The sequence below is a fragment of the Coturnix japonica genome, chromosome Z (assembly GCF_001577835.2).
Source record: "Coturnix japonica isolate 7356 chromosome Z, Coturnix japonica 2.1, whole genome shotgun sequence".
Taxonomy (NCBI): domain Eukaryota; kingdom Metazoa; phylum Chordata; class Aves; order Galliformes; family Phasianidae; genus Coturnix; species Coturnix japonica.
Genome location: NC_029547.1, coordinates 32,117,513 through 32,137,988, shown reverse-complemented (window position 1 = coordinate 32,137,988; position 20,476 = coordinate 32,117,513). Strand labels below are relative to the sequence as shown.

General features: G+C 39.4%; 1 long non-coding RNA gene across 3 annotated transcripts in view; it reads right to left on the bottom strand.

Moving 5' to 3' along the window:
• The window catches only part of LOC107306202, a 60,802-nt gene that overhangs the window by 35,042 nt on the left and 5,284 nt on the right, over positions 1-20,476 (bottom strand). Inside the window, exon 4 of one of the 3 annotated variants that reach the window (XR_001552037.2) lies at positions 4,787-9,508. The exons of 1 other annotated variant lie outside the window; for it this stretch is intronic. This is a non-coding gene — a long non-coding RNA (uncharacterized LOC107306202). Of the gene's footprint in view, positions 1-4,786; positions 9,509-20,476 lie in introns of those variants that run through there. One more of the 3 variants, XR_001552038.2, reaches the window with a different exon arrangement.

The following is a 20,476-nucleotide window of genomic DNA, read 5'->3' as shown; positions in this document are numbered from 1 at the left end:
TCTGGATTTCAGCAGACTTCAAAATTATTTAGGACTTTAGGACTACTTACACTGGCTGAAAATGACCTCATAAATCCCAGTTTTGTTGTGGATGAATTGCAAAAGAAGTGTTCTAATCATGGAAGTGGAAAGATATAAGTGAAGTTTTCTTGAAAATTTCGTAATGCTTTCCAATACAAGCAAAACGCTGCCAAAAATGTTTGCTTACCTAATATTTCAGTTCTCATGTACTCTATTGCATTAGGGACTACTAAAGGCTGGTATAAATTAAAACAAAACAAAACAAAACAAAACAAAACAAAATTCTGTCCAAATGTCAGAAGTATATAACTGCAGTTTTATCAATATTACACTGGATTTTGCTGCATTCTAACCAGACTTTCCTCAGGGCAGGACTTAAGTAGGCAGATCTGCAAAAACTGTGCCCTTGTAAACAGTCTGCAAGCAGTATCATGAGCCTACTTTATTCCTGCAAGTTATCCCATTAACACCAACAGCATTCATTTCCAACGATGATCTATGTTATAAAATGTTTTGGACTGCTTGTGTTAAGATACCAAGGCAGAAATAAATTATTAATAAATAATAAGCCTCAATATGCCTTTGGTGTTACAAAAGATGACCTGAGTTTTAAGATGCAGCCTTCCACTCTGTTTATGGGGTAATTTATTTCCAATGCAAATGGACGCCCACAGATCCACAGAGGAAAATAGAAAGAGAACAAAAATAAATACTTCCATGCAAAAATAAGGGAGATATCATGTTTATTTTATTAGCATAGATCTTAGCTAAATATGTATTGATGTTTTGTTCCTTGTATAGTAGTTTCTTTGCCTGATCATTTCTCATCTTCCCCTTTCCTGGGCTCCTCACTACAAGAAAGACACTGAGGCCCTAGAACATGTCCAGAGAAGGGCAACAAACTGGTGAGTGGTCTGGAGCACAAGTCTTAAGAGGAGCGTCTGACAGAGCTGGGATTGTTTAGCCTGGAGGAGGCTCAGAGGAGACTTCATTGCACTCCACAACTTCCTGTAGGGAGGTTGTGATGAGGGGCTTGGCCTCTTCTCCCAGGCAACAAACAGGACCAAAGGAAATGGACACAAAAGTACCAGAGGTGGTTTAGATTAGACATAAGGAAAAACTTTTTCCTCTCAGAGAGTGGTCAGGTGCTGGAATGGCTGCCCAGGGAGGTGATGGTGTCACGGTTTAAACAAAAATCCACCTGTGTCTGTGACAGGGGGCCGTGGGCCCCGCAGGAGCCCTCGGCCGAAAGGAAAAAAAGTTAATTAGGAAAAGAAAACAGCAGCAACGATCTAAGGAGGCACACTTATTTACTAAATACTATATCGAAATACAGGAAAACACAATATAATACAATATAATTGAAAACTGAGCTAACGAATCAAGCAAAATAGGAGAGAGAACGAGTCCCGAAACCGAGGCCTACTGTGAATCTAGGCAAAACTGTGAAGGCTCCCACACACTCCCCTGAATGCCAGAACTCGAAAAAGACGTCAGTCTAGCCTGCGACAGAGATAATATAGTGTCCAGGTCCCATGACCCATCTCTAACTGTGTTGTTCTCTGGGAGATGTAGTCTTCTTCTGTAAGTTGCAGATTCAGTAAAATTATTCGTGCTTTATATGATGTTATGATGTGGAATACTGATAGCAAAATTACAAAATTATTAAACCATGACAGGTGGAGTCGCCATCCCTGGCAGTGTTCAAGGGGTATCTGGATGAGGAGCTACGAGATTTGGTTTAGTGGTTTGCTGTAGCTACTGTAATGGGGAAACAGTTGGACTAGATGATCTTGTAGGTCCTTTCTAACCTTGTGGTTCTATGGTTCTATGGTTTTCCTAGATTAATTTGTTCGAAATACTAATTGTAAATGCCTGGAAGGTAACATCTACTATCCAGGCCTGGTGTCAGTAAACATAACCCATGAAATTTGACACTTGTATCTGTTGTGAGATGAACTGAAGAGGTAACCTATGGACATTAGGGCTTACAGAAGACTCATTAAACTAATTTCATTCACAACCAGAAAAGCTGCTGGCTTGATAGAAAGGTAGGACAGGAGTCATCTCCACCTCAGTGACACAGATGGCTTTATTTACTTCCTTACCTGATCTTTATCCACTCAAACACATCACAGAAGGATTGTATGAATAGCAGAGAAACCCTGGAACTACAAAGAAAACACTTTTCAAGCATACACATTTTCTTAATATCAGCAGACCAGAATTTCTGGAAGTGAAGGAGAGGCATCACATGGGAGATACTAAATTATTACTGTACCACACTTACCCTTGTCTTCTTTTGTCTCAAACAATGCAACACTACCCGTCTATCTGGTAACTCATGTTAGCAGATTAGGAAGTGTACTGTTGACACCAATCCAAATATTCAGTGTATCCACCCGGGGAGACATGACCTGAGCTGCACAGTACCTATTGCATCACATCCCACACTGAGCCTTAGGGGCTTTTCTAACAGATGGTTAGAGAGCTGTGGTTGGATTTGCAGGCCCACAAGGTATCTTATAGATTAACATGGGGTAGCAATGGATTCTTTTCTTTGAACTCTAGGTGCCTTCCGTACAAATGCCAAGTAACTCTGCACACTCTCACAGACTCTTATCCCTTCATAGGACTTAACCCTTTCTTCCTCATTCCCAGATCAGCTTCAGCAATTTAAAAGACTGTTGTTCCTTGTTGTCAGTATGTGTTAAAATACGTGGACTGAAGTAAAGCAGTCCATGCTCAAAAATTACAACTTTTATTCTGCATTTCTGAACCATGGAAGTGCCTACATCCGTACCAAGTTTGGCCTCTATGTAACAGAATCCAGTATCCAGAATCATGCCTTATTTTACAATAGATTTATAAGTCCCGGTGCATGCATTTAGTATGAGAACCTTTGGTATTTCTTACAGACTTTATGGCTGTTCAAAGAAGCCAAGAAGTTCTGTAACTGCTTAGAGGTTCTGTGATTTCTGAGCTGATGGGAATCAACACAACAGGGCTGGTACAGCCACTTGGCTTAAGAAGTGCATCCTTCAGGAGGGAGAACAAGTTCTTAAAAGGTGAGTTGTTTTCTCCCTGGTATCAGTTAGGCCCTGCATGCTGAAAGGTGCCAGTGATGAGTTAACAACATCATGCAAGTGGTTCTTAGTAGATACAAACTATTTACTGAAAATAATCCATTTGTAAAACTGCACCAAACTGGCTGGCAAGGAGTTTCCTTTCCCTATACTGAATGCTGACTAATGAAATATGAATCATAAAAGATAGAAAAGATTAGCTCATCTGTTCTTCTCCTTCCATTCTCTGTCATATATTTGGCAGTGCTTTCAAGTTCTTTTATAAAATCTTCACAGCCTCCCACCATATCTTTGGCATTCAACACACGTAATGTATATCAAATTAGAAAACATTTGCTACTGTATAACTTTTGCCTAATTTCATGGCATTGCTTCCACTGCACCGCTGGCAACTTCTCAGTATGTTTATATCTCTTTCCACTTGTTTTCAGTCCTGCCACATCATTCTTGTGTCAGGTGCCACAGCAAAGAACCACATTTGCAAAACTGTCAGTTTTTAGCATCATCAACAATTTTCAAAGCAGCTCTGAAGAGAATACTCTGGCTGCTCATGTGACTGGAAAGCAGCTATTAGAAAGGAAGAATTTCACTCAGGTATAGAAACAGACCTGCTAGTGGAGGCACAACTGAACCATTAATGAGGAACAACAGGCCTTCCTACATGTTGCTACCTCCCATGCAGTTTCTTCATGAAATGCTAAGCAGCAGCTAACTGTAATACAAACTGAAAGACTTCTCTGACTGGGCAATTCTAATAAGTTCTTAACATGTTATGTTCATCACTGGGCATTTGTATATGCTGGTTACAAGATCTTAAGTAGCTTCCAAACATAGCCTTTCTGTATTAACTACTTTCTGTTATTATTTCTACTTACTCTTCAAACTGAATTTGAAGGTCCTGCATTAATACCTCATTTTAGAGCATGACAGTTGCTTAGAATGCTAGAAGACTAAGTTACATGACTGGAATTTAGAGGCTGTGTGCTTGTATTCACTGACTTCTTTCCTCCACTCCATTTCTCCCACTACAAAGGTGACAGCACCAGAAAAATTACATTTGTGACAGTCATCATTTGCTCTGCGGTGATTCAGCTTTGATTTAACTGATATGTTGTCTGCATCTTGACAATAACAACAGTCCTACCTGACACACAGGAAAGTTAAAAAAGAAAAAACAAACCAAGCCTAATTATTCCAGAAGCTAGTTCCTAGATTACCTGGTAATGTCAAGGCCTCAGAATGTTAGCTCTTCATCTCTTGATAGTGTCAGATCACAGCCCACCCACTAGTGCCAGGCATCAGTCTGAGCATGAATAATACCCCTTGTTTTGCTTTGAGGAAGGGTCGTTTTAGTTCACCAAGTCTTGTGCTTGCTTGTTCCATAGAATATACTTCCCAAGGCTCTGTTCCTCTTGATTGTGATTTTCTTGAATCAGTTTTTTCTATCTTCTTTGAAATATTAAATGCAATCTATCATCACTGCCAACAGTTTGCCAGCAGTTATCACTAGTACTGAGCATTGTCAAGAAATTAGGATTTATGAAGGGTTTTCACTTTTTACACCTTAGTAGAGTCAGTAATACAAAATTTCTTTTGTTTTTGTTTGGTTTTTTTTTTTTTTTTCCAGGAAGGAAATTCTAATCCCTGTGGAGAAAGAGGAAATCTTGGAACAGTGCAAATATCTTAAAACCATCTTTTATTAGTGTAAATTTTTCAGCTGTTATATTGCACTACATAAAAGACATACTGTGGGCTTAGCTAATAATTGGAATGAAAAACGGTCTTCCACACTTATTTTTGTTTAATTCGATCTTAGTAAATGTCAGCCCAGAAGTACAGCAAATATCTTCATATATTGTTCCTTTAATTTGTAGCAAAGTACACCATATATGTACAGTGTATGCCCCTGAGTAAACTCCATCATATTCTAAATATCAGTATTTTCCAGTTGCATCCTAGAAGATTCAGTACATACATAAGCCTGTTGTATACACCTCCTAAAAATAAATTTTACTCAAGAGAGAGGAAGAGACACTGTGCTCCAGTTAAAAAGCTGGGCAGAGTTGTGGAGCAAGAAGGGAAGTTATCTAATCAGCTCTGAGCAGAAGAGAGATGCCATGCTGTCACTTAAAAGACACCTGTGAAAAACTGCCTGTAATATTATAGCTCCACAGAGATTTCTCATGGTTTTAAGTATGAAGCAATGCTTATGTTTTAGTAATAGTTCCCCACAGGACTGTGACAACTACTAGGGTTGACAAAAGAACTGCACTGTCAGCTGTAAGAAAAGCTCAGCATTAGCACAGAGCCGGCCAGCACTGATGTAGGGGAGGACCCAGCTTCTAGTTCTTTCTACATAGAATACCTTTCTTTTCAAATGATATATTCCTGAGAACAGATTACAGAAGTCTTGGAGAAGAAAACTTACCTAAGAGGTGGGTTCCTTGTTGGTTTGGTCTGGGCATGGTTTTTTTGGTTGTTTTTTTTTTGTGTGTGTTTATGTTTTAGCTCAAACAAGGACAGTAAAATGCCCTGACCTTTGAAGATGCGTTCAGAGTTAAATAAATAAATACTTTCAGGACTAGGGCTGATATCAAATAGGTCAGATATGTCTGGTTTTTAGATGATTTATTTTTCTTACCTTCTTGAGCGGGGCTACTCATTACTATAAGATCCTGATTTTTATATGTGTTTTCATTTCCCCAAGGAGCCTCATAAGGAAGATGCATGCAGTCCACGTACTGTTCAAGCTTTAATAACAAGGCAACAACATACAACCCAGCCCACACAGCTTTGTGTGAAGACACTGTAGAGAAAAGTTATTAAGGTTGGTCCTCCAAGCTCTGCCATTACAGTCTGCACACATACCCTACACACATGTAATGTAGTTAACTATTACATTGTAATATTTTTATTTGCATTCTGGTAATGACAAAAGTATGCTTGGCATTCTTTCGCTGCAAACAAAGACAATTTTAACAGGCACATACATGCACACACACACACACGCAGTCTTTCATACAGTTTATGAAACTGCAGCCCAATGTAATGTACAGCAAGTGACTAAGTAGCAGTGAGCTGTAAAATGTAATTCTATCTTGCAATAGTCAAACAATGTGGCTTCTTCTTATTAAATTTTGGATTTCATTAAAAATTGGGGAGGACATTGAAAGACAGGAAAACTGCAAGCAGAAGAATGGAGCTTGTTAATCCTAGTTTCAACTCATGTCAGCACCTCAGCATTGGCTCTACCAGTGTTCAGAATGGCAGCCTTGTTTTACTCTCACGCACTTAAATTAAATTACCATTTTCCTCAAGGAGCTGCTGCAGGAAAAAAATACTGACATTTGCACAGCAACAATGAAGCAGTGAGATGAACGTCCTTCATTTTCCAGCCACTTGCCAATAAGCTTTCTGAATTGGTGTTGAGGGAAATGGCAGTCCCATGATGGCACACAGCAGGATTTGCTGCCTGGCCTCCATGCCCTGACAATCTTGTTACTCTGGCCTTTGGCATTTTATGGCTGCACACAAATCTTGGCTGTACACAGTCAGGCCATAAATTGGAACAGCACAGGAAAGACAATGCAACTTTTATTTGACATAACTAGATTGTGAATGGTAGTTTTTTCCTTACTATTGTGGTAATGCTGCTAGACTTCACTACCAGCTTATAGCTGGAGTGTCAGTGCAAAAAAAGAAAGAGTACTCTCAGATTGTTGAATATTAAGTTCTATTGTCATTCTGGCTTGTGGATCATGTCTATCAAGTCAACACCTCTCTAAAAGTTGGTCTAAAGCACTTGCAGTGAACAAATAGAACTCATATTTCAGTGACAGCAACTGAAGTCAGATCAATGTAAATGAGATTTGGTGCTTCTCTGCATTATTCAGTTTGTGTGAAGATAATGTTTACATTTACCACCGAAGTAAGCAAGAATCCCGATGACTTTCATTTTACGGTGAATTCATGCTTTCAGACAAGGATGGTTTCCTCTGATGGCTTCACTTATTTGTCATGCTGCTGATCTCCATTCACTGTGGCATTCTTCTGGCAGAGCATGGATGTGGGCGAAGAAGCAACCAAGGACTGCAGTTCACCACCACCATGCATCATATTGAAAAATCCTCAGCTCTCCTGCCATTTTATAATCTTACCCTTTGGAACAGCCAGAACCATTGAATAGCCATGACTACTGCAGAGGCAGCTTGTGTTTCAGCCTGATACTTACTCAGACGCACAACACACAAGGCATGTGTATTTGTGTATTTGCATATGATGCTGATCCCTGCAAGCTGGCTGCAGGCCAAGCACTGTGCTAGTCAACGTCTATGACAGTGGTTTTAGTGGCCAGTCACATTCCTCTCTCTCATATGCAGCTGCTCAGGAAGGAGAACAAGAATAAGGCCAAGAAAGAGGAGAAGCAAGAACAATGCTTAGAATGCTTAGAATAGCTTTCTTTAGTGAGTTGTTGTTATAGGAGTGATAAAGAGGCACTGTTAGGGAGAAGCAGTTGCTGCTGTAGAATCAGAGTAAGTCATTGCTGTGTAGAGAGACCCATGTACTTCAGCAACAGAAACAGAAATATACACAGGAAACCTACTTGAAGTAGGTTTCCTGTGCCTTAGAGATACTCTTTCCCAGAGTACCTGAGAATTCATGATGCTGAGTTGCTGCCTGCAAACACAAACCTATACAGTGCTGACAGCCCCACAAGCAAGAGCTGCTGTGATGAAAGTTGGCAAAACTCCTAAATACAGATATTGCCAGAGACTTGCCCACAGCAGTCTTCACTGATTATTTGGATGTGTGGACATCATAGTCTGGGTTGTTGGGTTTTTTTTCGGTTGGTTAGTAGGTTTTTAATGTTATGAGTCTTCCTCTTTTCTCTTTTAGCATAGTTGACAAAGACTTTTGCATACACCAGGAACAGTCTGTCACCAAAGCTGTTGCACAGTAAGAGCAGAACATGATTTTAGGAAACAGTGATCCCTGGTGTTCAGTTTCAACCTCAGAATCCAATTTTGACAGCAGAGACACAAAAGCCACCAATTTTCCAGGCAGTCTGAGAGTACTAAGAGATGCCACCACCTATAGGAGAATTTCCAGGGACACCGTATCAGACATGTCTCCTTCATGAAAGAGACCTGTGTGTAGTATTCGGGCTTTGATTAATGTTTGACCAGTTGTGGTAGCATTAGGCCAGACCCATGCACTCCTGGGCTCATACCTTTGCCGCAGCTGCACTGTGCCTTACTAAGGATGCTGTGATATGAGAACACACTTATTGACAAGGTGCTAAGCATATCACTACTGTTATCTATTTAAGAATTCTAGCCCACCAGCTTAAATAAATGCTGGCTGTTTTTGTAAGGAGTGCTGTCTCAAATGCTTTGTAAAAATGTGGGTTTTTTAAAGAATGGAAGGAGAGATAAGTCTTCTGCTGGCAGCATTTTGTTTAATGGTCAAAAGCAGAAAATCAGACTCTATTTAAACAAGCAGTGTATCTCTCTTTCCTAAACTGCAACCTTAAATGCCTCTGGAGATGGGGCACCAGCAGCTTCTCTGTGCAGCCTGTAATACTGCCTCACCATATTCTGAGCAAACATTTTCTTCTCAACGTCTGATCTAATTTATACAGGTGGTGGAGTTGCCATCCCTGGCAGCGTTCAAGAGGTGTCTGGATTAGGAGCAAAAAGATATCGTTTAGTGGTTTGCTGTAGCTATGGTAATGGGAGGGCAGTTGGACTAGATGATCTTGTAGGTCCTTTCCAACCTTGTGATTCTATGACTGTATGATCCATACCTGTCAAAGGAGAGTTCACATTAAAATTCACTGCCTAACAGCATTAACCCTTGATTCTTCACAGAGTAGCAGCTACCGCACCAGCCCCTAGGTTTGCTAAAATTCTCACAGCATCCAGGTCTATCAGGACTATCTGTATGTGCCTTTTATTAGCGATTTCCTTTAAAGAACTGCACGGTACAGCTTCACACTGATTCACTTTTTTTTTTTTTTTTTTTTTTTTCACATTCTCACTGCCTTCATCTCACTTTTCATAGTTTAAAGAAAGGTTCATTTAGTGGAGCAGTGTCAACATACATGTGATTTTAATTAAAGCACACACGAATTACATTTCAAATTATATTTCAGTAACAAGAGTATTTCTTAGCTGCTGTAGAACCTTCTGCCTGTAATTCATTAATGCACCTACAGGCTTAAAGATCCATTCCAACCCAAACCATTCTAGGACTGAATGATTCTATGACCCTTTTATACCAATACAGCTTGAACTACTATTAAATAAATAGAACATATACAGAAGCCACCAAGTATAATCAATCAAAAAACTTAATCTCTCCTTTTGTTGTTCACGCCGTGGAGATCTGATCACATAACACTGAAACAAACAGAAGACATTTACTAAGAGTTAATAAGAACCACATTCTGTCACAAAACAGTTTGCGTGAAATTTGAGAAGTATATTTTTAGAATAGGAAGTCAAATGTCTATGTGAGCTTACAAATCCACTTAAATCATGACATTGCACATAAATCAGCCACATCTGCATCTACTGTCATAGTAACTGTATTTCTTACAGTAGCATCACCCACAGATTTTCAACCAGTTTATATCAAATACACATTGTCGTGTCACTGTGAATGTCCCTGGCCTACAGACATCAATGACAATTCCACTCCTTTCCTAGAGACCAAAATTAGCTAAACATGCCTCCCAATTTGCTTTTGCTCATTGAATGACAAATATAGGGAGGAAAAAAACACACAGTATTTGACTAAACATCATGAAGCATCTCTAATGCTTCACTGAGGAAGAGCTTTCCAGGATGATGCTGAGATGACTTTATGTTTAAAGCTCTGCAGAAGAGCTGATACATAAGTGGAACAAAAGGATGGGTTGTTGAACTGCTCTCAAGCACCTCATTGCAGATAGCTCCAAGGGCTTGTTACGTACTATTGGTTGTGGGTGACTGAATTAAGCATTTGTACTGAAGAATTTATCTATGTGCAGAAATTTATAGGTTGGTGTAATTATCTCCAGAGAGTTAAATCTGCATAAATCTTGCATGAATACTCTCCTTCCTAAGACTGCTCACATGGGAATTCATTCAAGCATAACTACTGCTCTATAATTATATCAATACAGTTCTACCTATATAAATTCAAATATAGAAAGTCCTATCGAAACTGCTAGAAGAAACAATACAGATTCACCTTGATTTGTTTAGCAACATTCCTTCACTTCCATTTTTGTATATAGGAAAAGGAAATTGAATACATTCTCTGGATAATGCAGACGAGATCTTTTTTATATTCTCTGGTGTAGTATATCTTTCTGTGTCAACAGTAATTGCTATAAAACTTCATATCAATTATATGGTAGCACAATGTATCTCTGAAGTCAGAACATGAAAATTCAATATTGAGTTTGTTGTTGTTTTTTAACTCCTCAAAAGGCTTGACAAAAATCAGAGCTACAAATAAGCAGGAAAATGCCAAATTTCCCACTTGCACTAATTAAATACAATCACAGCTGACAAGTAACTGTTCCCCTGAGGGGCTTACCAAATCTGTTTGAAAGCTTTATTCAAGATTAAATCAAAGAATGAGCAGTTCCAAAAGGCATCAGAAATAACACGGTCACAACTGGAATATTAAACTACAGCATCAACTGTCTGACATGAATCCACTGATTTCTTATCTGTCTAGTTCTCACTGTGACGAAAACTCCTTTTCATCCCAGTTCAACACCATTCTTCTCTTCTGTCTGCGTGCAGTAATTTACCCCCTTCTCCACAGTCAGCAACAAACTGTGGATGTGAAACAATGAACTTCTTCATGGAAAGAAAGAGAAGAAAATGAAGTGTCTTTCACTGAAAGTCTTCTGCTCTTGGTCTATTTTCCTAAGATGATGGCTACCTAGGCATTTTCAGAAAAAGCTATAGAACTGATAATTAAAATTGTAATAGTCAAAGAGGATACCCTTTTCATAAAGAAGTTCTTATCTATACAATTCCAACATTAAAAGAGCTAGACCTAGATCAATTGTAGGGTGGTACTTATTTAAAAGTGCCAGAGAATTTCTGCAGGTAAATGCAGAGATTTGACTCCATCACTTCATGCATAGTAGCAGGCCTTCACTCTGCAAGTCTCTGCAGAGGACAGCTGCCAAGGCCCTTGAGCAGCACTGCCAATGTTGGCCATGTTCACACAGCTCCAGAACTCCACTGGCCTGGAACTGCAGGTGAAGCCAGCATGATTCCCAAGGCCTGTCCTTCTGGCCACACGGTGACCTCTGGGCTTCGACTCCTGGCTCAGGCCCACTCCTCATATCCACACAAACAAGAAAGCCCGCATGACCTCACAGAATGTGCAGCATGTTGTTAGGTGGATGGATGCACTGATCAGACACACCACCACAGCACCTTACATGGCATCAGGCTGGGCAGAGCTCCTCCTCCTACCTTATAGCTGCCTGCTGGCCTGCACAGCTGGACCAGCACTAGTGATGCTGGTATCATAAATCACCCCCTGTCAAACTAGGTAAAACCATAAATGTTGATGAACCTGAAGGCAAAAGGTCAGCCACACACCTATTTGGTTAAATATAGAAGTGTCCATTTATTGCCCGAAAGGCCATATTTTTATAGCAGACAGACGAGGGCGTTCAAAAATCACACACACTAATCGGAGGAAAGCTACTGCAGTAACAACCCTAAAACCCCCCTTCAAAGCTGCGAGCCATTCATTCTTTTCCTAGAGGTGTTCTTGGTTCTCATGCTGTTTATCCTGCTCCGCAGCTGCTGCTTTATGAAGTCCTTATCTTGATCCATGGCTGCTGCTCTGTAAAATTCTTCTTGTATTACTACACATAAAGAATAGATCCAGCCAAGTACTGAGCTTCCCCAACACTGCCAGGTCCCTCCCTTTAGGAAGCTACCCTACTAATACTTAGTAAAATCAACAGAATATGTGATTGGTAAAAGAATCTGCTCACATGGAACAGTTTGTGAGACCAGGGCTGTCTTTTTTATTTCAATGGTCAAATAATAATTTCCATAAGGATTCCTGGATTTTTTTTTTAATAGGATCCCAACAGAACCTTGTGGTACTAATTAAAGCCAGTAAAACTGAAATCTGTATTCCATCCCTCAACCCCAAAGATCCTTCTTTCATGAAATTTTGATTAAAAAAAAAAAATGTTCTTATTGTTCCTCTCAGTCTTTTAATATGCCTGCTCATCTTTAAGAAGAGAGTCTTAGGCTGTCTCTAGGGCTTTTTTTAAATATTATTTTCTCCTCCAGCATATTCTTTTCAGTAGAAAAATACTTTGTCATTTACTGCATGGTCTCTTCCTCTGAGAGGTTCAGCAGCTCCTGAAAAATGGGAGTGCTTAGCTCCTCACAGGGGAAGCACAAGACAGCATACCCTGGGGAGCATGACAGGGAACCGGGAAAAGACTGAATGCAATTTTCACCCCACTGAAAAGCGGATGAATAATTACCCAGAGAACAAAGGCTGTATTAGCTGACAGAATGAACTGAAACTAATCCACTATTATGAGCCTGGAACTTGGACTCCATTTGGAGCATCTTCACATTTGTATTCAGCCTCTCCAGCTGGAAGAGGATAGGAAAGGAGAGAGCCTTATACTGTATACCATGCAGGAAGAGAGGCCTATGGCCCCGGCTAATTTACACATTTCTTGTTTTACTGTTTAGCATTTTAGGAAACTTAAGTCACCTGAGCTGCTATACCTATCAGTTACTCTGTTAGCTCAAATAGGTGAGAACAGTGTTATAACTCATCACTCTGTATGTAGGACTGACATGAAAGGTGGTCAGCAGAGCTCAACAGGATGACTTCTTCAGCTTAAAAGGTGACTTCCATTAAGTTTTAAAAATATCAGGAAATGACATCCCCACATTTCCAGCTTCCTCCACACCAAAATAAAAGCCAGATACTAGATAAAAGTTATTAATGCAAAATCAGATGCTGAAAAGTTCACAAATGTCAGTGTTAAGGAACACAAGATTTTGAGAAGAAATGCAACCAACAAGTAATTAAAGCCTGTAGTGTAATGCACAACCTCAAGGAGTCTGAACTAAGTCTGCCCCAGCAACCCTGACTTTTAAATACTACATTCACTACATTCAGGTTTCTTTCTCATAGGTTCCTAGGGTTTCCTTGTGGCTGAATGCACAGCATCATTTATTGAAAAGCCTGTTTTAAAAGACAAATTTGAAAAACATGCATTAATTTGAAAAGCTTCAAATTTAATGAGGTTTGCCTGTTCCTGGAATCAAGCAAAATACTGCGGTCACAGTGACCATGAGAAGGTACATCCCTTAGTAGTTGGTTTGGAATTTCATAAAACAACACCACTTTCTTCCCAGAAACACGCATCTGAACTCCCAGCTCTTACACTGAAAATGTAACCTTGTTGCTGATACTCTGGTACTTATTTTACAGATCCCCATAATAATAATAATATCAGGGACACTGGGAACTGAAAACATACAGCACAAAAATGAGAAAGTGTTCATGAATCAAGAAAATATGGCTGAAGCAGCATTGCTGAGCCAAGAGAAACCTGATAAAGATGGTGCACAGATCATTTTCAGAAAAAAAAAAAATTTGTTAAGAAAGGATGCTAATGTTCTCCAGTGTGTGATAAGCACTAGCAAATATGCAGTTCCTGTCTACTTCCCCAACCAGTAAGAGTGAATTTATGTGTGGACTAATCATGTCATGACCCCAGAGTGAGAATAAACTGTAAAGTTTTATCACAGTTTTTCTTTTCAATAATACAAACAGCAGTGCTTGCTGAACATCCCAAGTAAGTGTATATAGATATTAATATATTTTAAAAACAAGGGTTGGCCTATTTGGACATGTAGATGAAAACAACCAACATTAAAATATGCAGTCTTAGACACTCCAAAATTTAATCTGGGTTAGTAATTTGCACATCGAACATACACTGACTCACAGTAATTACCGATGTACTTAGAAAGAGACTCTATTTGCAAATAAGCTGCACATCAAAGATAAATTTTGCAGCTGATTTGTTCTTAGCACTTTATGAACTTAGATAAATGTATATTTTAATCATATCACGGTTTCTAGAAAGATGGTCCACAGGATTATTTCTGCACCAGCTCCTGTGAGCTGCCAAACAACTCCTTCCATATGCAGGGTGTGACCAAAAACCCAAGCAGCCCTTTTGTCATCCTTGTATCACCATGAAATACACTGGCTTCTCCTGTTTTCCACCCACACACTCTGATTCCTCGTTAACATGATGTAATTCAGAACACTTCTGAGCTCAAAATAGAAGAGAGGGATTTTACACTCTGTAGCAAATAGAACAAACAGGTGAGTGGAGCTTGATGGTCAGAGCTGAAAGCAGGGAAAGAGTGCAGCATGACAAGTGTTCCCAAAATGCATTACAGATGTGAGAGTACTAAGTTGTATCTTTTTTTCCAATACTGCAGCATGTAAGAGGGAGACAGAATCAAGAAGCATATCATACAAAGTCTACTGTTCACACCGTGAAAATTAATCTGAAATTTTAGGGGAGGGACAGTGTCCAGACAGTGGCACCAGACCAAAGGCAAAGAAACAAAGATAAGTGCCCTATGCATATCTCTTTCTCAGCAGCCTTGAGTCTACAAGCAGCCAGCAGACTTTTAGTCTCATTTAACAAAAGCACTGTTTGTGACTATAACCTCTCCGAAGTCACCAGCCCACGGACTTGGCACAAGGCTTACAACCATGACTGATTTTTGAGTTGAAACAAGCACAATCTTTGCACAAAGGAGTGATGAGATCCTTAAGCATGAAAAGCTTTCCACCACATTTCTGTCCAAAAAAGAATATGAAAAAAGGCAGGGACAGTAGAGACATGCACAGCCCTTGTCTGCTTTTATTCCCACAGTGCACACCACCACCACCAAACACCTGCAAGCTGTAGAAAGACTCACACGACTCACACATGAAGACTGCCCCACCAGGCACCAGGCATAAAATGCTCACTAATTCCTGGACTTTTAATTAATTAAATTTAAAAAATTTAATTCATTAAATTAAAAAAATTAAACAGCACTGAGGCTGTTTAATAACCTTACTGATTATGTGGATAAGAGGATTGAGTCCATCCTCAGTAAGTTTGCAGGTGACACCAAGTTGGGAGGAAGTGTTGATCTGCCTGAGGGTAGGAGGACTCTACAGAGAGATCTGGACAGGCAGCATCAGCAAGCTGAAGCCAAAAAGATGAAGTTCAACAAGACCAAATGCCAGGTTCTGCCTTTTTGCCACAACAACCCCAGGCAGCACGATAGGCTTGGGACAGAGCAGCTGGAAGACTGTGCAGAGGAAAAGGATCTGGGAATGATCGCTAGCAGCTGGCTGAACATGAGCCAGCAGAGTGTCTAGGCGGCCAAGACCAGTGGCATCCTGGCTTGAATCAGAAACAGAGTTGCCAGCAAGAGCAGGGAGGTGATCAACACTCTGTACTTAGCTCCGATAAGGTTGTACCTTACGTACTGTGTTCATTTTGGGGCTTCTCACTAAAAGAAATGCAACAAGGCCCTGGAGCATGCCCAGAGAAGGGCAGTGAAGCTGGTGATGGATCTGGAGTACAACTCTTATGGGGAACAGCTGAAGAAACTGGGATTCTTTAGTCTGGAGGGGGCCCAGGGGAGACCTTATAACTCTCTACAACTCCCTGGAAAGAGGTTGTGGCAAGGTAGGGGTCTACCTGTTCTCCCACATAACTAGCTGGACACAAGTTCTGCCAGGGGAGATTCAGGTTGGATGTGAGGAAAAAATTTTCTTTTGCAAGAGTAGCCAGGTGCTAAAACTGTCTGCCCAGGGAGGCGGTTGAGTCACTGTCCCCAGAGGCGTTCAATAAATGTTTACATGCTGTACTAAGAGACAGTTTAGTCAGGAAATACGGGTGGTAGGTGGATGATTGGACTAGATGGTCTTGGAAGTCTTTTCCAACCTTGGTGATTCTGTGATCTTTTTGAGACTGATAACATCCACATGTATGTTTCTTCTAATGACACAGACAATTTTCTGCCCACTCTCCTCTTGCTTCCCCACTGCCCTCCTTGGCTGCAATTTCATCACTAATTGGCTTCAATACTGCTTTCATCATTATGGCTTCGAAAATGATAAGTATGAGGATCAGATAACTGAGCTATGCACTTTTGAGTCTCCACTGAAGTGCATCTTCAGACTGAATTGCAGATATCAGCATGCAGTCCCCATTTGTTCCTGATAAGTTGCCCTAGGGAAGAAACAACAGGTGCCAGATATGGCCTGTTAGCTGGCATTCACAAATACGAATGTTTAGCTGGCAAATGCAAGTGTTTAATTAATGGGTTTCTTGGTAAGAGTCCTGGTCTGCCTCCATGCAGTGCCCTGTCCCAGCAGCACACAGGGGCCTGAATCTTCTGTCTCATCTCTTGTGTCCCCTGTGTGCCCATCCCAAATGGTAGCACTTCAACTTTTAATTTTGTTTTTGGTGAAAGATTGTGCTGTTCCACAAATGTTACAAAAGTACTTTTGATCTCAAATGGTTTCTCAATTCTCACCGGGTTTTCAAAGAAGAATAAGATTGCAAAGTGAAGCAAAAGAAATTGCAGAATGTCACTACTAACATTAACATCTGCAAACACGTTGCAGTGAAAACCCTCTGTCTGATAGCAAGATTCCCCTTACATAAAGCCTACTAAATTATACTACCAAATCACTGTTATTCCAGAAAAATACCTCAGACACCAGTGTAATAAAATCTACCGTTTTCCTCTTACAAATGAATGAAGCTAAGCTGATGAAAACACAGTTATTGTCATTACAAACATTCTGGCACTTGGAGAGTCTGTAGCACATAAAGTCTGAGATAACAGCACGAAGACACATCTGTAGCATAAATTTTCCCCACAGGTATTTAATCCCAAATTTGGTAGGAGGCAAGTGAAAAGCAGGGTCTCAGCATTAGCAGTTGTACTTAAGTATTCCCCAGTTGCTTTTATCATGTTCTGCAGACTACTGCATTGGAAAATTTGAAAAAAATTCCAAGTATAATGCTAGCAATTGCACAAAAAACAAACAAACAACATAATTTTAGATTATTAATTGTACTTTAACAGTAAGTTTCTTTTTGAGCCAACAAAATCAAATTTCATGGAACTCATTTATCCTGATCTTTGTTTCATATCCTATGAGCTACAGTAGTGACCATTTTATTCAGGACACTGCTCATAGGTGTACTGCCTGTCTTGAAGTTCTAGTCAAAACAAACAGAGAGGAAAGAAATGTTTTAAATATTAAAACACACTATTTGGTGTTACACTTGATCATGCATTTCCAATGTTGAAGTGAGAAATCAAATGAAGTGGAAAGATAACTCACTTTCTTCCACAAACTGCCTGAATAAGAGAGAAGGAACAGCGTTGAGATGATATTCAATTGCGTTCTGAAAACCATGTTTAAGAAATGCATCTGATCACTTGATTTCTTCCCAGGAAAAACGTTAATTTATCTCATATGTGCCTTGTTGGAACACATGGAAAAGAGAGCTTTCTTCAGTGCGCAAAAAAAGAAAAAAAAAAGTCTTGCACAACTTATTCATGAGATACTTACTGCAGAGCGAAGGTTTTGTGAAAGAGCACTGGAAATGTACTAAAAATGCTGTCATTGTGACCTTGTGGACAAAGAATTGCATGAACAATGAACAATTAAGGATTGCAGTTAGGGTTAGGGTTAGGGACCTCAGTTCTGACAGAGGTGAGAATCCGAAGTCCTGAAAGTTCTGTGAAATTATTGGTAAATTCCTCCATGGACATCTAGCTTCAAAATCTTTATTTAGAAACTCTCAGTGTTTTGGTTTTGTTTTTTTTGTTTGTTTGTTTGTTTGTTTTCTTTTTTCTTTTTTCTTTTTTTAAATAAGGTATGTTAAAACCAAGTGATAACTGGAAAGTTATCAACAGTAGAAACTTTACAGAAGGAAAAAAAAAATTAAAGAATTATAAATGCTTCAAAGAAATAAGTTGTGCCCAGGAACTTAAAGTCTAAGACAATGGTTGTATATGTAGCACATTCAGGATGCTTAGACTTAGTGCAAAAAGAAGCAAGATAATTATAGCTTGTACAAATGGATACCTCCTAGATGTTCCGGTAAACAATAAGATATTTTTCCTAGATGGAGAAATCTGTATGACACAGCTTTATTAGTTTTATTAGTTGATGTTTTTTTTCTTGTTGTTGTTTTTTTTTTTTAATTGCTGAAATTCTTATTTTACAAAAAAATCCACAGGTTATTTTCAAACCTGAGATGAAAGAGTATGCCACATTACTGATGGGTGAACTAAACCAGAGTACCTGGGAAGGTGATCAACAATGCTCAGAACAGGCCTAAAAATATCTATTATTATGTCCAGACTGAATGCCATCCCTCAGTAAAAATTCTCCCTATCTCTGCTGCTTTTAAACTCTATTTCCCTTTTTTTATTATTCCAGATCAGAATGTGTGGGAGCATGCAGCATTATCAAAAATGGAAGGATAATCAGGCCAATGAATCTGGTTAGACAGTTCTGTCTGTAGCAGTTCCCTTCTGCATCACCATTGCCATATATATAAGCCCAGTTAAATAGTATTCTTATTCTTTTAGAGTAATAGAATACTTGTTACCAAAGGGAAAAGTGTAAGTTAGAAACTGATTCTGTCAAAGACCTCAGAGGGTTCAGGAACACTTGACAAAGGAATTTCATGGTGCTAAGATGACAGATAAATGAAGTCTGTAAGTTCATGGTACTTTGGAGGGTAATGACAGAAATACCTTATCTGATTTGCCAATGGTGTATATTCACTGTGCTTTAAACTACACCTGCAGAAGCAGCTAAATGCTTTCCTCAAAAACATCTTACCTTTGGAAATGAAACATGAGTTACAAACTTATATCTTAATGAAAATTACTTGCATTTGTCTACACTTTTTCAAAGCAGACTAAGTTGCAAGGAGTTAAAAGACTTGCCAAAACAAGCAGAGTGACACTTCTGGAAGGAGTTTGAGGCAAACAGCTTTCAAGAGAAAAATCATCAGGCATGGTTTTAAATTCACAACTTAAGTAAACATCTTCTGAGGCTCTTTAGCAAGAAGAATGCTACATGCATAGAAAAGGCATGCAGAGAATTTGTTTGCAGAAGTCTAAACTGGGTACTGCAAGAAACCAGTAGCCACAAAGATAGATTAATTCACATTCTGGTTTCAGTGATCTGCTGCACAGCTATTAGAAACACTTAAGTAAAGATTTTTGAAGGCTTTTATGAATATTGTCCAGATTGCCTGCTAGGTGTCATACCCATGATACCTCAGAGGAAATATTAAACTCATATTCAAGGTGTAGCTTAAAATAGCTCCAAGGCACAAGAAATCCAAGGTCTATTTTGTGTAAAGGATCTAAGAAGCTTAAAATTCTTTTTATGCCTCTACCACTGCACACTCTTTATGTGGAAATGCACCATAGCTGAATTTGACCCAATACTACGCCACTCACGAAGTTCCCACAGACCATCACATGAGATCAGAACGTATGTTCTGAGCAATTTCAGAGTTATCCCTGAATTCTTTCCAGCATCAGAGAAAACAAAAAACAGCAAGTTCCTGAAAAGTCCCATGAGAAAGGATTTAAAGTTTTTTAAAGTTTCTGACGGCTGTATGATTCTCTGATTCTAGGACAGACATAGATGATAACCAGCAGTATCTCCACCAAATATTTACATCTCAGATGTGAGCAAATTATAACCCATATCCAAACTCACAGAATCAGAATCATTTTAGTTGGAAGGGACCTTTAAAGGTCATCCAGTCCAACTCCCCTTCAGCAAAGAGGGACATCCACATCTAAACCAGGTCAATCAGAGCCTGGTCCAGCCTGGCCCTGAACATTTCCAGGAATGAGACTGGGTTAAAAAGTATCTTTAAGATGATCTAGTTCCAGCCCCACTCTATAGGCAAGGACACTGCCCAGTGGACCAGGTTGCCCAAAGCCCCATCCAGTCTGACCTTAAACACCTCCATAGTCCATTTGTCCTGTCACAACAGAACCTGCTGAAGAGCATGTTCCCTTCTTTCTTATAGCCCCTCCTTAGAAATTAACTCAAAAAAAAAAAAAAAAAGAAAAGAAAAAAAAAATATATCAAGTTCTGAGAAGATAGAAAGGTGGCCTGTTCCAAATGAAGGCCCTGCCTTATTGAAAGAATCATATTATCTCACACAGAAATCTGAGTAACTTCTGTGCCCTGAAAAAATTATACTTCATATTAGATATATTTCA